Here is a 15,629-nt window from a genome sequence, read left to right as displayed (position 1 = left end):
AATAGGAGACATTTTTGTTTTGCTTTTCTCTTTTTGATTTGGCATCAGGAAGGAGATTTTAGGATCCCAAGCATAAAGCAGGAGAGCTGAATAAGCCTGAATGGTGCGTGGGAAAGGTGCCTCTCCAAAGGGAAACTTTGGAGTCAGCATTAGGCCATGAAAAGATATACGAGATTCCAGGGCTTTGAAAGGGCTGCAGGAGAAGTTACTGATCACAGGCATATGAGACTATTGCATATTCTCACCAGGACTTGCAAAGGCATGAAAATCCCCAAAGCTGTAACATCTGTCTGGAATTGCTCATCCCAAGAGGACGGGTCAATGGATCCCACTTAGGGTAGCGTCAATCCTTCCCTGCAAAGTCTTGTCTCAACTGACTGTAAAGGCAGCCATGGGTAGCTGGTGCAGAGCTCCACCTCTCCCGTGCAGATGTCCCCAGCAGTGCACATGAGCCCTTCAGACCTGATCCTGCATGGAAAGCTTTAGCGAGGCTCTTGTCCGGGCTCCTTTGATTGTGGTGGTGCCAAATGTTTTGGAGGAATATGTGAGAAACCTCTCATGGTCCCTCTCTGGAGAGGAAGCTCTCACTGGCTAGAACACAGTGGGTTATATCCTTTTAATTAAATGAGTATTCAAATAACAGTGGATGTTCTCATTCTTCATATAATGATGTAGTTGTTTTCATGGCTCTAATGCTCTTGTGACCTCAATATCTTCTGTGAGTGCGTTTCCCAGGTTAATTATGCATTAAGTTTACATAAGGCTTTTCCTTTTTTAATCAGTTTTCAACTTGCTGCCTTCAGATGTGTCGAATGTCCTGACACTCGGCACTAGGAGGGGTGGGGGGGGATCTATAGGAACGCTGGATCCACCTTTCCACCTTGTCAGTTCTTTTGTACACTGATATTGTGTCTCCTCTGTTTATGACCCTGCTGAATAAGCAATCTAGAGCTTTCCAGGGTTATTTTGTCCTATGAGTGCTCCTCTGATGTGCTGCTGTAAGAGAAGGGGTGTATTGAGTGATGTGACCAGCACCCATCTTGGAGCTCACTCTCCTTCCTTCTGGGATAGAGAAGGGCATGTGCTTCTAGAAGAGCCTGTCCAGGGGCTGCTTGGAGACGTGTGCTTAAGCTGGTGAGAGCTGTCTTTTTGGGGGTGAGTGTATCAAAGGAAATGGGGAGAGCATGCCTTACACTTAATAGTGCTTCTGTCTGTCTTTTGGAGATCTCTTTATTTCTCTTCTCATTTCCTTTGGTTTTTCTCTGGGTTTCTTCTGTTTCTTCATAAGTGAATCAAGGCTGCAGCTTGTCCACCTCGAAAGTGATTAAGTCTGAGACCTTGAAAATAAGGGTATCTCAAAGATTGCCTAGTAGGGAATTGGATAATGTCATTCTTTCTTCAAGGCAAGCTTTTATTGTTTGCAAAGTAACTTGGCAGTCTGGTGTATTTTGGATTTAGGCATCCTGGTGTATAAGCCAAAGCTAACACATATTAATTAGCAAGAGGCCTAGAACTGTTATGAGGGCAGTCACTCATATAGGTTGGTGTTTTTATTTTAAATGCAAGTAATTAAAAAAAAAAAGGGGGGGAAAGAGTATGTTGAAAAAGTCAATGTTTAAAAGACTTTATATAAATAACACCTCTCGGGAGAAAATTAGGGGGAATTAGGGAAAGAATAACAACAAGGTTGCTGGTATAATGGCAGCTGTGATGCTTGGCAGGGGGCTTATCCTGCAAGCAGGTGCAATGGAGTAAAGAAGGTGCCCTTATGTGGCAGCAAGGGAGCTGGTGTGTGCACATACATGTATTTGTTTTTATTTTTTTTGTTTTTTGTTTTTATTTTTTTCCCCAAACCAAAAAGTTGCATCTCTCTGGTGTCGGCATTGCGTGGCGCTGGCCCTTGGAAGAAGATGGCAGCGCTGAGGCACCTCTTCCTTCCCTCCTCTCTCTAGGACTTTATTTCCATGATGTATTTCCATTCCTGCTGTATGTCTCAAGGGTATAGGACAGATGGCTCTAAATCTCTTGCCCTGCTTCTCGTGCTGGCAGGTTAGTCACACCTGCTGAGCCCTCCTTTGGTGGTTCTTTGGGTTCCTTTTGCACCTTCTGGTAAGGTAAACCAATGACAGATAAATTTACAGCTACCCCTATCCAGGTAACTGCCGCAGGGCAAAGACTCCCCTGTGCGTGTTATGTCCTTTAACTGATCCGTGCTTAAATCCTGTCTCTGTAGCAGCCAAGAACTGCGAGGAAGAGGGAGGGAGGTGCTGATTGATAAGGAGGGCAGGGAGACGGTCCAGATCCATCCACCTAGGGGTGGGTCTGGACGAGTCCCCATGACGATCCCAGATGGCTTCCTGCAGCGCCCGGCGGCAGAGACGTTCTACTGCGCCCTAGTGTGCAGCTGGCTCCCGGCAAGCGCCGCAGCGCTCGCCCTTGCCCGCTCCGGGGCAGTTACGGCTTTCAAGGCTGGAAATGGGCAGCTGTGTTGTATGCAGGAGCAAAAATTTAGTTGGGTCGTAATGAATCCACTACACTTTCTAAAAGTGACCTGGTGTTTTTGAGGCACAGTCGCTGTGCCCCTGGCTCCCGCTCTGCGCCTTGCTGTGCAGGAGGCTGAGGCTGGGACAGCTCCAGCGCATGCCAAGGGCCGGCTTCCCAGCAGCAGCTGAGCGCGCTCGCCAAAATGGGTGCCACAGTGAGCGGGATATCTGCCGGCTCTGCTGAGAGCCACCCGCCCTCGAAGCAAAGCGGGAACCGCAGTGTCCTGTGCTTCTTGTCCCTTTGGCAACTGCCAAACTCTGCCTGGCTGCTTGCTGCGTTTACAGTCAGCCTGGGCGATGAAACACACTTGTGTGAGGAGGCTCGGGCACGGCGGCAGGGGAACAAAAGCCATGTGTCTCCGGCGGGGCGCGCACGCTTGGCAGTGAGCCGGGCTCGGTGCCAAGAGAGGCACAAAGAGCCGTGGCGGCCCGCAGCAGCTGCCGAACAGGGCGGCGGTGACGCGGGCGCCCCGTTGGGGACGAGCCCCGCTGTTGGGGGCGGCTGTGGTGGCTCCTCGCGCCTGCCCCGCTGCCTCTCCCCGCCAGCCAAAATGGCCGCCGGCGCTCCCTGCTGCCACCCCCCACCTGCCGGTGCCGTTCCCCACGCGCTGCCTCCTGCGCGCTCGCTCCCCGCTGCCCGCTCGCTCCCTGGTCGAGGCTCTCGGCGCGAGTGCCAGCGGCCCTGAGCGCGGATGCGCCGGCTGCGCTCTGTCGCCTCGGCGTGCCGGCCGGTGAGATGCCATCTCGCTCGCGTCCTTCCCACCGCTAGCCGGGACCAAGGCATCATTGGCGCTGCGGCAGCCTGACGCGCCCCGTGCACTTGACTCGCTTGATTTGCATATGCAATGCAGCCATACTTAATGAGTGTGAGTAATTATGCCAGGCGGAGGGTTGGTTTGTGTGGGGCGTGTGTGGGGTTGGGTTTTGTCTCTTTCTTTCAATCCTTCCCCTTCGCGACTCCCGTGTGTCCCCCTCCCCGTGCAAGCTCGGCACCTCCTTGGCGGTGGGCTCGGAAGGGGGGACCGGGGTCAGTTGGCACAGCAACTGTTGTTAGGGGACAAAAGGAGCCTTTCTTGGATACAGTAGCAGCTGCCAGCCAGCATAGCTAATACGCGAGGCTTGGCACCGCTCCAGCTTCCTTGAGGGTTTCAGAGGGATGGTATGTTTGAGGGTAAGACTAGCTAATTAATCTTCCGGCAGGGAACAATGTAATATCAGACAATTACAAAGGCAGAATGAAATTACTATACTGGGAAGGCTGGCATACGAATTTCTCAAAGGGTCCATCCTTCAGCCCGCTGCTGTATTACTTTATATATGGGGAAAAGCACTGACTGTACATATGCTTTTCGTGTGTGTGTTTTTTGTTTTGCTTGAATTGAATTATATGTGTTTGTATATATATGTGTTTGAAGGAGGAGGGGGGGATCTGGGCTTGACTGCACGGTGAGGTTTTCGCAAGAGGCAGAGGGAAAGGAGTCCTCCTGAGCCAAGAGGTTCCTCGCCAGCCTGCCATACCAAGACCACAGAGACTGGGTCATCAACGATGCAATGGGCTTACGGGCTTGGAATTTTTATTTTCCTTGTGTCATGCCTTGGTGCCCGATGGAAACATCTACCGGGAACAGGGTCCCACTGTCAATCAAAGGGGAGTTGATCTCCTTGTGTGCTTCTGCAGCGAGAAGCCCACAAAGAGCTGTAGCTGCTGGAAGTTATTGAGGAAACACACCTACAAGCTCAGCAGTGGTAATTGCCAATAATTAGCTGTAATCACTGGTACCTACAGTCAGGATGCTGTGATGAATGGGGCCATGCAAGCTGCATGGTGCAGGCTCCCTGGCTGTTTATTTGCAGTGGGGAAAGATTTAGGAAAGTCTCATTTATCCTGGAGCACTGGAGAACATCAGTGGGAGCTCAGTCTCTGCAGCATTAGCATAAGAAACCACTCCTCCTTCCCTCCTTCCCTTTTCAGGGCTGTCTGGCTAAGCTAATGACTCTCCTCCCTCTGTGTCTTTCTCCTTGGATGAAGCTTAATGTGATGAGATCTCACATTAAAAAACAATGTGAAACAGTATTGGTCAAATTCCCTTTGTAAGGCTGTGCGTGCACCTCTGCGTGAGGCCTGGGCAAGGCTGCAGAGCCCTGGCCGTGTTCCTTTTTGGGCAAGAGGGGAATTTGGAGCTGCTCCAGCCCAGTCGCTCTTTCTCCTAAGCAATTAGAGCAGAGCTTTTGTTTGGTGCCTATGTAGAACAGGTCAGTACAGAGATGGTTTTTAAAAAACCCTGCAAATCTCTCACTGCCTTTTTTGGATGCTGTGCTTGACTGCTGGTGGTCAATGATGGTAAAAGCAAAATTTGAGTTGAATGTGGGTTTTCTTGTTTGTTTTTGTGTGTGTGTGTTCATATCTGGTGTGTGTGTTTTTTTTTTTTTTTTGGGGGGGGGGGGAGGGGCAGGGGGAGAAGGCGGGAGGGTCGCAGAGGTGGGTAATCCCAATAATGTCAAGAGTTGCCTTGGCAAATTGGAGCTTCTTTCCCAAGGTGCAGGCAGTAGCAGGAAAGTCTCACGGAGAAGCTCACTACTAGCACGTGGAAATGGGAAGTGCACAGCAAAAAAGCAAGGATTTCTGTGTCTGGCCACCTTCCTGCCTGTCCAGCATGTCAATGAAGGCACCTGAAAGTGCCAGAATAGCCGTAAGATGTCCTGAGAGTTGGCGGGGAGACTCCAGTTCTTGTACTGAGCACCGTGCAGTCCTTGTCCTATGCACTGAAGCCATTCTAGCAGATGTCCATCTCTCTGATCTGATTAGGATATTTTACTTGCCTCATTAGATAGCAGAAATGTTTGCCAGTGGGGTGAAGACCCTGTTTCCTAAACAGGTTTGTGAGCACTTCGGTGTGTGGCAGTTCTTTATTCCCCCTGAGTGGAGGAAAAGAAAGGCCTGATGCCTTCTTGTCTTTGGAGGCCGAGCTCTTTCTATGTTTGCAGTGTTCCTGTCACCCTGAGATCGGAGCTTGCCTCCTGGCTCTGCAGCCTGCTGAGTTCCCATCTTTGTTTACCGAACTCCAGCTCATCCTTGGGGACCAGTTTTGTGGGAAGCTCCTGCCAGATCTCCCTTTGCAGAATTGCCCATTTTATGTCAATATGATTTGTGCACCCCCAGGAACAAATCTTGGACTTTCTCCTCAAGGTGTTGATGACTTTGAACCCAGACCTTGGCAAGCAAAGAAACTAAATTTAACCAAATAATTTCGTAAGTGATAACTCAGTGGGGCTCAAGTTTGAATGTTGGTCCTAATTAGAGATGATCAACATCTGCCCTTGTGGGGGCTGCCTGTGAAGTTCTGCGCACCCATGGACTTGTGCTGTTCAGGTGTCCTTAGGCCCAACCCTGCTTCTAGCTCCCTGAGTGGCAGCCCCTCTGATCCAGAGCATCTTGTGCAGGAAGCAGAAGACATGATTTGGACTGTTCCATATTCAGTGATTGACACCACAGACTGTCTGTGTTTTCTGTCTTCTTGGCTACACTTCAAAGCCTTTGCTTTATGGATCTCTTTTGGAATTCTCTTTTTGCAAGGTGGAAGGAACCTGTTATTAAGACTTTACCTGTTTAAAATCTTACAATTAAAGCCTTTCACAAGCAGCTGACTAAATGAAGATCACCTGGGGTGGCCCTGGTCTCCTTTGCCATGCTTCACACTGGTGGAGGTGGTGTATCTGACCTAGTTGGAGCACTAATACGGAGCAGGTGAAGACTGCCCTGGAAAGCAACTGTGCTGGTGCTTGTGGAAAACAAGTTATGCAAGTTGGAAGGTCAGAATGGGAAACAGGGCCAGCTGTGTCTGGATAGTGTTATCTACCACAAGATTTTCTTACCTCTGTAAATACCTTTAGGCTGTAAGGCAGTAGTAATTGAGATCCATGTTTTTCCACTGTTTTTTGTCCTCTGGGCTGTCAAATCCTCCAGGAAGAGGGGAAGCGTGTCTGTGACCTGCGTACAGTCTCCAGCCTGCCCATTTGAGTGTCTACTTTCCCCTAAAACAGAGGAACACTAATTAGAAATGAGCTGGTCTGGGGAGGAAAAGGAGACTGGGATGGGAGGTGACAACGCCCGGACACACTCTCTACCAAAGGAGACTTGACTCTGATTTCCACCCCCCCACCCCCCATAACAAGTTGTCTCCCCTCAAATCCTGCTGATCCTCTCCAAGTCAACCATTTGAATTAGGAAACTTGTAATAAATCTGCATTACCGTTCGAGTAAATCTGCTTCAGTGGCTATAAAAATTAATTCCTTATCCTAAACATTATTATATAGCTTTTAAAATGAATTGTCTGTGGTTTGTACCCTAGTATGTGCCATTATTGGTAATTAGTGTAACAAAATAACATTGCTGTAATATTTCCTGTCTACCCCTCCCCCAGCTGGGAGACATTTCCTATTAGAGAATCAGAATTGCAAATGAAATGCTTGTGTGCAAAGCACTCGCTTGGATTTCTCTTTTTTTCTGCATGTACATTGGAGGATGATTTGGTTTCTTCCGTGTCTTGAATTGTGGCTTTGCTGGGAAATTTTGTTTCTGAAAGTCTTGGTAGTTGGTCTTGGCTCTAGTTTATAGAAGGTGCTGATGGGCTGCCTGGAAGATGTCTGAGGTTCTTGAACCTTTCCCTCAAGTTTGAACTTTGTGATGAGTTGATGCTGGGGTTGCATGCCATCTCCTAGGATCACATCATCTATCTCAACAGGCTTTAGGGGGTCTGCAATTATGAGCTGAAAGGTTTTTCTAGTCCAACCCATGGTTCTGGGATATGAGCTGAACACAAGACCAGGTAAAGTTTCAATTTGAAGAGAGAAATGCAGAGTGAATAAACTACCTAGGGAAAGGTAGGTATGTTCATTCGGGTCGTGGTTTTCCTTCTCTTCAAAGTTAACAACTTTGTAATAAGAAGATGGGATGAGAAAGGAGGAAAGTTAAAGGGGGAACTTTGCTTTCATCCTGTCCTGTTTCTTGAGTCTTGATGACAAGATAGTTTCAGAAGTCTCTCCATGCCCACAACTTGGCCACCTCTGGTGTTACATAGCAGAAATTAATGAAGATGAGTTGGAGATAATGTTTTACTACACTAGAAAAAGTTCAGGGTATAGATTCAGCAATAATAGTAAATCCTGGGGCCAAGATCCGGGTGATAAATCAGAATCGTAAATTGCAGTGAATTGCAATGTGCATGGGCAGTGCCAGTTGAAACCTTCGATTTGATCCCAGCTGTTTTTTTTAAGCCCTTAGGCTAAGATGGTCTCGCTCTTAGGAAAAACAGTTCTTCTGTGATGCCACATATATTGTTATAACTATTTTCTTTGCCGCTCTTCATGTCATTGGCAGACTATTTTGACAAACTCTTTGTGCATAGACTTCAAAATCCACTCTGAGAAGAGGGAAGTGTCTGTTTTTCTCCATATGCATATATCTACATTTCTTCTTTTCCTCCTAACCCTGAACCTCTGCTCCAGCACCACTGCATTGATCACTGGGCGGTTTCAAAGTATCTCATCCAAGCTATTCCATCTTGATTCTTGGTGACTGCCTCTGCTTTTGAGCCCCATGTATATGTATTTTAATGAACCTTTTGATGGAAACCAAAGGGATAGGATGTCAATGTAGTAGAGAAGTCCCTAGTGAAGCTAGGTTACCCATTGCATGACCAACTCTGCATTTTTTTTTTAAAGGAAGAAATAAAATTCTGAAAAGGATTTTGGGTCACGTTAAATATTTAATTCCAATGAAATCAAAGAATTTCAATCAATTTTTATTTTTTTGTTAAAATATTTATGAGAAGAACCTAAAATTAAATACACAGTAGTTTCTCAGTGGAAAATTCCCCAGGATGTTTTGTGAACAATTGTTTCCATCTCATGAAAGTACTTTTTTCAAAATGAAACTTTTCTCACGCTGCAAGTGCTTTTGTATAGCATCTTCCTAGTGATGACTTAATCTATGTTGCCAGAATACCTTTTAACCAAGAGAATTTTTAGGGCAGTGTTTGCCCGTATTGTGCACAGTCTTGCCTCTGTTTTTGGAGCAGCCACCTCCAAGACAGGGACCGCTGCTGATGACTTGTGGGTGGAGAATTTGCATGGAGGATCTAGGGCTGGGTCTGAGTGTAACTTGTCACATACTGCTCTTTACGAAAGAAACCACACAGATTTCCCTAACCTTCAGCTGTGCAAATGTTTTTCTTTATTCTCTTTTTTTGTGCTTACATGAAAAAGAGGTTTATGAACTCTGAAAGACGAGGCAAGGTTGGTGGGATCATGTCATAATTTCTGTGTGTACTTTCAAGGCCCCCAACACCTGGCCTGCCTTTATGTATGCACACATTTGTCTGCTTGAATCCTTAAAACAAGGAGGTGGGGCTTTATTATTACCGTTATGTAGATGCCCTAAAATCATGATTCACTTGTGACACAATTCCTGATCTCTTGTCTAGACTCTTATTGTGGCAACTAAAAGGCATGGCTTTTTTTGGAGAAGGAATAATAGGACAATGCAATGAAATACAGGACAGATTGAACACAGATCAATTCCCTTTAATGTAGGTCATTTATGCATGTACTTGTCTGGCTGTATTTCTTCTCTTATGTTTGGTTTATGTGCAGTTTATCTGTTTTCTTTGATCCTAAATCACTCTTTTTCTGTAGCTGGTTTCTACGTCTACTGGGAGATTTGTGGTGGGAAACCAGCTCCTGTTAACCTTTCCTCTTTATGTCAAACTCTGACAATGTAAAGGGTCTGCTGGTCAGTGGCCAGGTGGTTTTGCTGGTAAAAATAATCTTGCTGATATAGGTTGAGTCCTGAAGCATTTTTTGCTGATCTTTTCCCTCCTGACAGTTGCTAAAATGGGTGCAGATGGCCCTAGCAGAGACAGGAGTCCGTACAACTGCCCACGTTGCAGATCTGAGCCTAATCACAGCAGACACATGCGATCCATCATGAAAATAAAGTGGTTGCAGACTGGTGCCTCGTTAGCACTGTGTGTCCAACCTCTGCCTGGCTGCACGGGTGCTGCCCGGGTCTGAAATTCAGAGAAGGGAGAGCAAGGCAGGTATAGCCTCTCTGCCTGCCTATGCTAATATTGCACCTGAATGCCCGCGGCCGGGCTCTGCTCACGAAGACACGGGTGGACATTGTGGTGGCTGTATTCTTTTCACTCTCCTGTACTGGCTGATGCAGGAAGATAAGCAGAAGTAGCTGAATTCGAAGGAGAATTTTGGCACCTGGCCTCAGGTCATGCAAGAATCGTCGGATCACTTTGTCAAGTGAGCCAAAAGGAAAGATGGGAGAATATTTGCTGAGGGAGGGTGGCTCCATGGGAGATGCTGATGGACCTATTTTCCCATATGTGTTGTTTATGAGCAGAAAAGGCCCTTCTTAAACTATGGGACCAGCACTGGCTTTGTGTCATGGGCTGCTGCTTGCGTCCAGGCTGACTCTGGCTGTGCCGCTTGATGTCCACAGGGGCCTTAGCTCTTATATTTGGCTTCTCGCCTCTCTGTGGCCAGCTGTAAGCTAGAAACGGAAGCAGTTTCCCCCTATTTCTTGCTGACAGAGCAACGCGCCGTCACCTCGGGCAGGCACAGAGCATTTAGAGGCACTGCCCGAGTGCAGGCAGGAGCAATCCAAACAATTTACTGTCCTCCTGCAAGGCTGCTACAACAAGGCCCATAAACGGCAACATAAAGGGGATCTGGGTGGGAGCTGCGAATACACGGACAAACACAATTCTCCCTTAATTTAATAGAACGGTCCATTCAGCAGAGAATATATTGTAAAGCGCTCTCAGGTTGGATGGCCTCCTATTGTGTCTGGCCTTTGAAGTGCTGATTAGCTGGGCTGGGAACATGCTGATAAAAAGTTAATTTCTATTTGCTGTTGCTTTGTAATTGGATGAACACGAAAGCAATTAAATATTAAAACATACAAACAAATAACGAAGTCGCTGTAATTAGCCAAAGTTTGATCACTGTCATATTTATTTAGGAGGAGATGATACGTCTCAGCAGGTGACATTTTAAATACCCTTGGCTGCTTTGGTGTTGTCTTCAGAGAATGCTGAATAACGTACGGAGGATTTAATTAAACCCCATTGTAAATCAGCTGTGATGACAGGGAAGTGACAGCCACATGTTGAAAAGAGAATTAGGCCACAGCAAGGGAGATTAATTAACTGTTTTCTATGGAGTTCAACCTAGGCGTTGGGCACTGGGTCTTGAGTTGGTCTGAGGAGGACAACTTGACTTTCCAAGTGATCCTCCTTGGTTTAAAGCTTGAGGCCAAGAGGGCTGTGGCCCACCAGAGGTTTCCCAGCCTTTTGCAGCGCACTGGGGACAGCCACGTAGCTTGCAAGCGGAGCGGAGGTGCTGGGAAATGCCCTCCTAGCAGCAGAGCATGCCTGGTATTCCGGAGGAGTCCTCCATTTCCCTAGCGAGCCGAGGGATCCTGAAAAGCCTGCTTCTTCATGCCTTGAATAAGAGAAAAGCTGCTGGGAATCTCCAGCACTCGCCTTTGGATTTTGCATTGATGTTTCCTGGCCGTCCTTGTTGGCCTCCCGAGACCTGCGGCCTGGGCAGCGCCCGCCGGCAGGCCGCGTGTGGTGGCGCGTGAGAGCGTGGGGGTGGAGGGGAGCCCTTGGGTGGAGAGCAGGGCAAGCGCAGGCAGAAATCCACAGGCAGCCTTCAGCACCTTCCCTGGCGCTGCTGGGGGAGAGGGTCAGCGGGAAGCCTCAGAGAGCAGCACGAGATGGGAAGGAGGAAGAGCAGAGGAGCCAGGATGCAGGAGGAGCTTAACTGGCAAGAAAAGAAGTGACTATATTTGGTTACCTGGCAGAATTTGCATTTTTGGATTATCATTCCTGTTCTGTATTAGGTTTTTAAAGCATAATTTGGCCATTTTTAAAAGCAATTCTGTGTCCATGAGCTATAGAGGGGGACATTCTTGGCTCATGCTTCAGACCAAAACTGATATATGGCTAGGACTGGAAAAGCAGTTAAGCGAAGTGTCTTACAAGTAGCATTTTAGGGGAAGATACAGCACCATTTGGCACCTAGAGAGGATATTGGAGCATACCAGGCATGAGGATGCATTCGCAGCTACGCCCTGGCCCTCAGTGAGTGAATGTATTTCTACACGGCTGATACTCACTGTGTAACATGGTGCAAGCATGGAGTAGAGTTTGGCTGTGGTTAACAATTGAGGGGAGAAAACAAATAGTGGCTCTGAACATTGTAATGACACAGGGGGACCCCGGGGCTTCAGAACCTCTATTTAGCAAAATACAGAATTTTAAAACCTGCAGACAGCCCCTGCATCAGCCTTTTTTCCTGCTGTTGTGCTTTGCTTCGGAGATGTGGCTAAGCACCTTCCAGAATCAAGACTTGAGAGCAAAGTTAAATGAAAAGTTGGAGCTGAGGGAGAGGTAAGCTGGGTAACCTTTTGGAGAGAGACTTGTATGGGGAAAGCGAGTGATGTGGCTCGTTTATGGGATGTCCTGCTTCTGCTTTAGTGTCCCACTGAACCTTCCCTGTGTCCTTCTGCTCCGACAGGGCCGTTACTGACCTGCAGGGACCTGGGGAGAGGATGAGTCTGAATGGCTCAGTGTGGGCACAGCAGCGCAGAAGAGGCTCTGCTCCTTCCCGGGCAGGTAAGACGCTGCATAACCCAGGACTGCAGCACCCTGATGTGCCTCTCACTGCTGGATATTATGATTTGCACACATGACTTTGCATTTCAAAGCCTGACGCTCCCCCTCGCCCCCTTTCAGATGAAAACTAGGAGTAATTGTACACATTGCAGGACGAAATTCACTTTATTCCCAGAGGTGTAAATTAATTGATTCAGCCCAGGAAAAAGACCTGGACACTGTTACAGCCAGCTCCCTGAAGGCATCTCCTCAGTATACGGCTCTGATCAAAAATGCAAATAGGATCTTAGGAGAAGTGGGAGAGGATGGAAAGTAATAAGAAAATGTAATATTATCATGATATAAATGGGTAGTGCTGCCTTTTCTGAGTACAACATAAAAAAAAATTGCTGCTTCCTCAAAATGGCTTTGCATTTCTGTTGGGCGTTCAGAGCAGAGTGAAAATAGGGATGGGGGCTGTGGGAAATCCTGTTAAAAGGGCAGAATTAGAGGTGGCTTTTACAAAGCTCCAAGCTGGGGGTGATAGAGCAGCCCCAGAGGAGGGGCTCTAAAGTGCAGCTCTATCAAAAAGTCTGTGGGGATGTTGGGTTGCTCTGACCTGTGTGTTCAGGAGCTGTGTTCCTCTTCTCCTGGGCTCCCTGGGCAGCTCCCCGGGCAGGGCTTTCGGTGTCAAGAAGGTGTTTGTCCTTTCCTGTCCTGGTTAATGACACCCATGAGATGCACCCATGAGATGGGTGGCGTGGCCTCTATGCATGCCCTTCTTTTTGAGGGGGACAGTAAGGCAGTGTGGAGGCCTGCAGTAGAATCATCAAACTAGATGCCAAATGCAGAGAAAACTTAGATGAAATGAAGGCCATCATTGATCTGCTCCTGGTGTGGCAGCTGGAGCTTGATTTTCCATCAAACTTGTGTCCTGGATGTACAGGAAGCCTTGATGTGCTACGGGCTCTGAGAAACAGGCCCCTGAGCTTCTCAAATTAAGCACCCCACTCTAGTCCCCTTCCAATTTTAATGTCTGTGCCTCAGTTTCCCATGTATGTGAGGAGAATAACTCCATCTTTCCTTGCAGGGCTGTTGTAAGGCAAATTAATGTTTGCAAACCACTTGGATGCTATGATAATAAATGCTGTGAAAGCCCAGGAGAAAATTAATAGCTCGTTATTTAGAGCAGGACTTGGATAGCGTGCCATACAGAGGACATGGAGCTACATATTGAATGATGAGGATAAAGAAAAATATTGAATAGCTGCTCATTAAGAGAGCACTATCCATCTGGTGCACAAAAGGAAGCTTTTTTTCTGCAGAAAAAAAATAGTGCACGATAATATTGTTATCAAGTGTATTGCGATGCATCTATGCAGGGAGACTGGATTTGGGTTACATGTGCAGTCTGGATTCTGGCATTTCTCTGCTTCCAAGTGCTTGACTCTGCAACCTGACTGCTCTTTTAACACTGGGTTTTGATTTTATATATAGCGAAGAGATAAAAATGCCAGTAGATGGCACTCAAGAATATGGAGCACCATTCCCAAGTGTGTGAGGCCAATAAAATGTGTTGTTATGTACCACAAATGGCTTCCTCTGTGCAGCTCTTCATATCGGTGTTTTTTCTTTCTTGCTGGCCTGCAAGCTCAGTGCACGGAGCAGAGGAAACACAAGTATCTGAAGCAGCAGCAGCAGCACTTTTCAGGTGGTCTGTTCTCTCATCTCAATTTGTTTTTACTCTGTGGGTTTAAATTGCTTAACAGTTTAAAAATCCTGGTCTATGTTCTCCTCAACTGACCTTTTTTATGCTTTGCTTACAGCTTGTCTGTAAAATGAGATGAGAACTTAATTTGAAAGCTGAAGTTAATTGACCTAAATAAACTAAGAGCCTTCTGTTGGCTTTATGGAACAGGCAGCGTAACCCTAGCTCTCCTCCTTAAGCAGGCTGTGAAGCAAAATGTTTTTCCTGGTGCAGTTTTGAGCTGCTATAGTTCCTGGTGGTGCACTGCTGTCTAGAGAGCTCTCCGATGAGAGTGCTTGTCTGCAGTTGGTGCAGAGACAAGGGTACAGCCTGAACAAGCTTGGTTTCAGCAGGAAAATTGGGCAAGAATAGGGAGGAAAAAAAGATCAGAAACTGCCCTGGCTTTAGCTATATGTAGCTATATGGAAAGTAAGCCCCAGAGCTACAGAAAGGTCTCCTTGCTTTGGCTTTAACGCTCTAGGCAGACACACGGCTGAGCCTTTTGCAGCCAGGTTTCCTCCCTTAACATGCTGTGTTTGAGGCTTGACAAAGGCAGGTTTAAAGCAGGGCTGTCATGAAAGCAAGGGCTGTCTAGTCTGGAGAAGATCTGCGCTCCGGCTGGGGCTGGCCTTGCAAAAGCTACTAGTTTTTTCTAATGCTTCCCAAGCCTGACCTTGAAGATCAGAGATAGTATCACTGAGCATAAAGGTTATCTCCCTGCTTCCACTTTCAACACCTGAGGATGTACCTCGGACTGTCCTCTCACATGCCATTTTGACCCTGGGGACACTGAGCTCTGCCTGGAGAAGAGCATCCTGGTGCGGCCACCTAGCCGACTACCCAGGCAACCACCGAGCACACACTCTGGTACCAGGTTAGCTCGATTCATTACTAGCCAAACTGGCTGCAAGCAGAATGACTAGGATTGTGCCTATACCCATATCTGCATAGAGAATTTTTAAGTGCAGTCTTGCTGTTTTTCTAATCTAGATGCATCCCTGGGCCCCTTGGAAAGTTGGCTGTGGAGATGCACAAGGAGCAGAGGCACCATGATCCAAGGGACTAGATGTGCACAGGAGTTTGGAGACCTTTGTTTTCCTTTCCAGTCTGTTGGTAACCCGTCCTATGAACTAGGTCAGACAGGGTTTAGCCACTTCCCTTCCCCGTGCTGCAGTTTTCCTCTTGTGAAATGGTTCTAGTAATAGACACTTGGGGGTTTGTAAATACTATTTCCCTATTTTATACTTTTTAGATTATGTAATGGAAGAGTGGAATTCAAAATAAGAAGATGGCCAGATCACAAATTGAAATACAAAACACCAGGATGCCTGGGTCTGAGATTATTTTACTAACTCTTCCCCCCGTCAGTGCAACCTCTCCTCTTTAGACAATTTGCAAGAACAAGAGGTGCAAGGGCAGGGTAGAAGGCTGCGTGTTCCCTGGGCTCGTGGGAAGAGCAGAGCAGCTTCCTGCAGTCTTGCAGTGGGAGCCCTCTTGTGGCAAATATTAAATGTGCCTGAGATGTTCATAAAAATATTTGCTTGGATGTATGGTCAGAAAACAACCTTGATTTTAAAAATGTGTACCTGCATCTTTGGGAATAAGCCCTTCAACACCCTGTTGCTGTTTGAAGTCTTCTAGTGCAACAGCAGCAAATGATGTTGCTT

At 47.2% G+C, this 15,629-nt stretch overlaps 1 long non-coding RNA gene across 2 annotated transcripts in view; it reads left to right on the top strand.

The window, feature by feature from the left end:
* The first annotated feature begins 3,303 nt into the window (after window positions 1–3,303).
* The window catches only part of LOC148594915 (uncharacterized), a 107,936-nt gene continuing 95,610 nt past the window's right edge, over window positions 3,304–15,629 (top strand). Inside the window, exons 1-2 of one of the 2 annotated variants that reach the window (XR_015913295.1) lie at window positions 3,334–3,409; window positions 12,139–12,236. This is a non-coding gene — a long non-coding RNA (uncharacterized LOC148594915). Of the gene's footprint in view, window positions 3,410–12,138; window positions 12,237–15,629 lie in introns of both variants that reach the window. The other variant, XR_015913294.1, reaches the window with a different exon arrangement.

The sequence above is a fragment of the Tinamus guttatus genome, unplaced genomic scaffold, assembly GCF_059628265.1.
Source record: "Tinamus guttatus ecotype Peru unplaced genomic scaffold, ASM5962826v1 Tinamus_guttatus_pri_ptg000188l, whole genome shotgun sequence".
Lineage (NCBI taxonomy): Eukaryota > Metazoa > Chordata > Aves > Tinamiformes > Tinamidae > Tinamus > Tinamus guttatus.
This window is presented reverse-complemented; position numbering and strand designations above follow the sequence as displayed.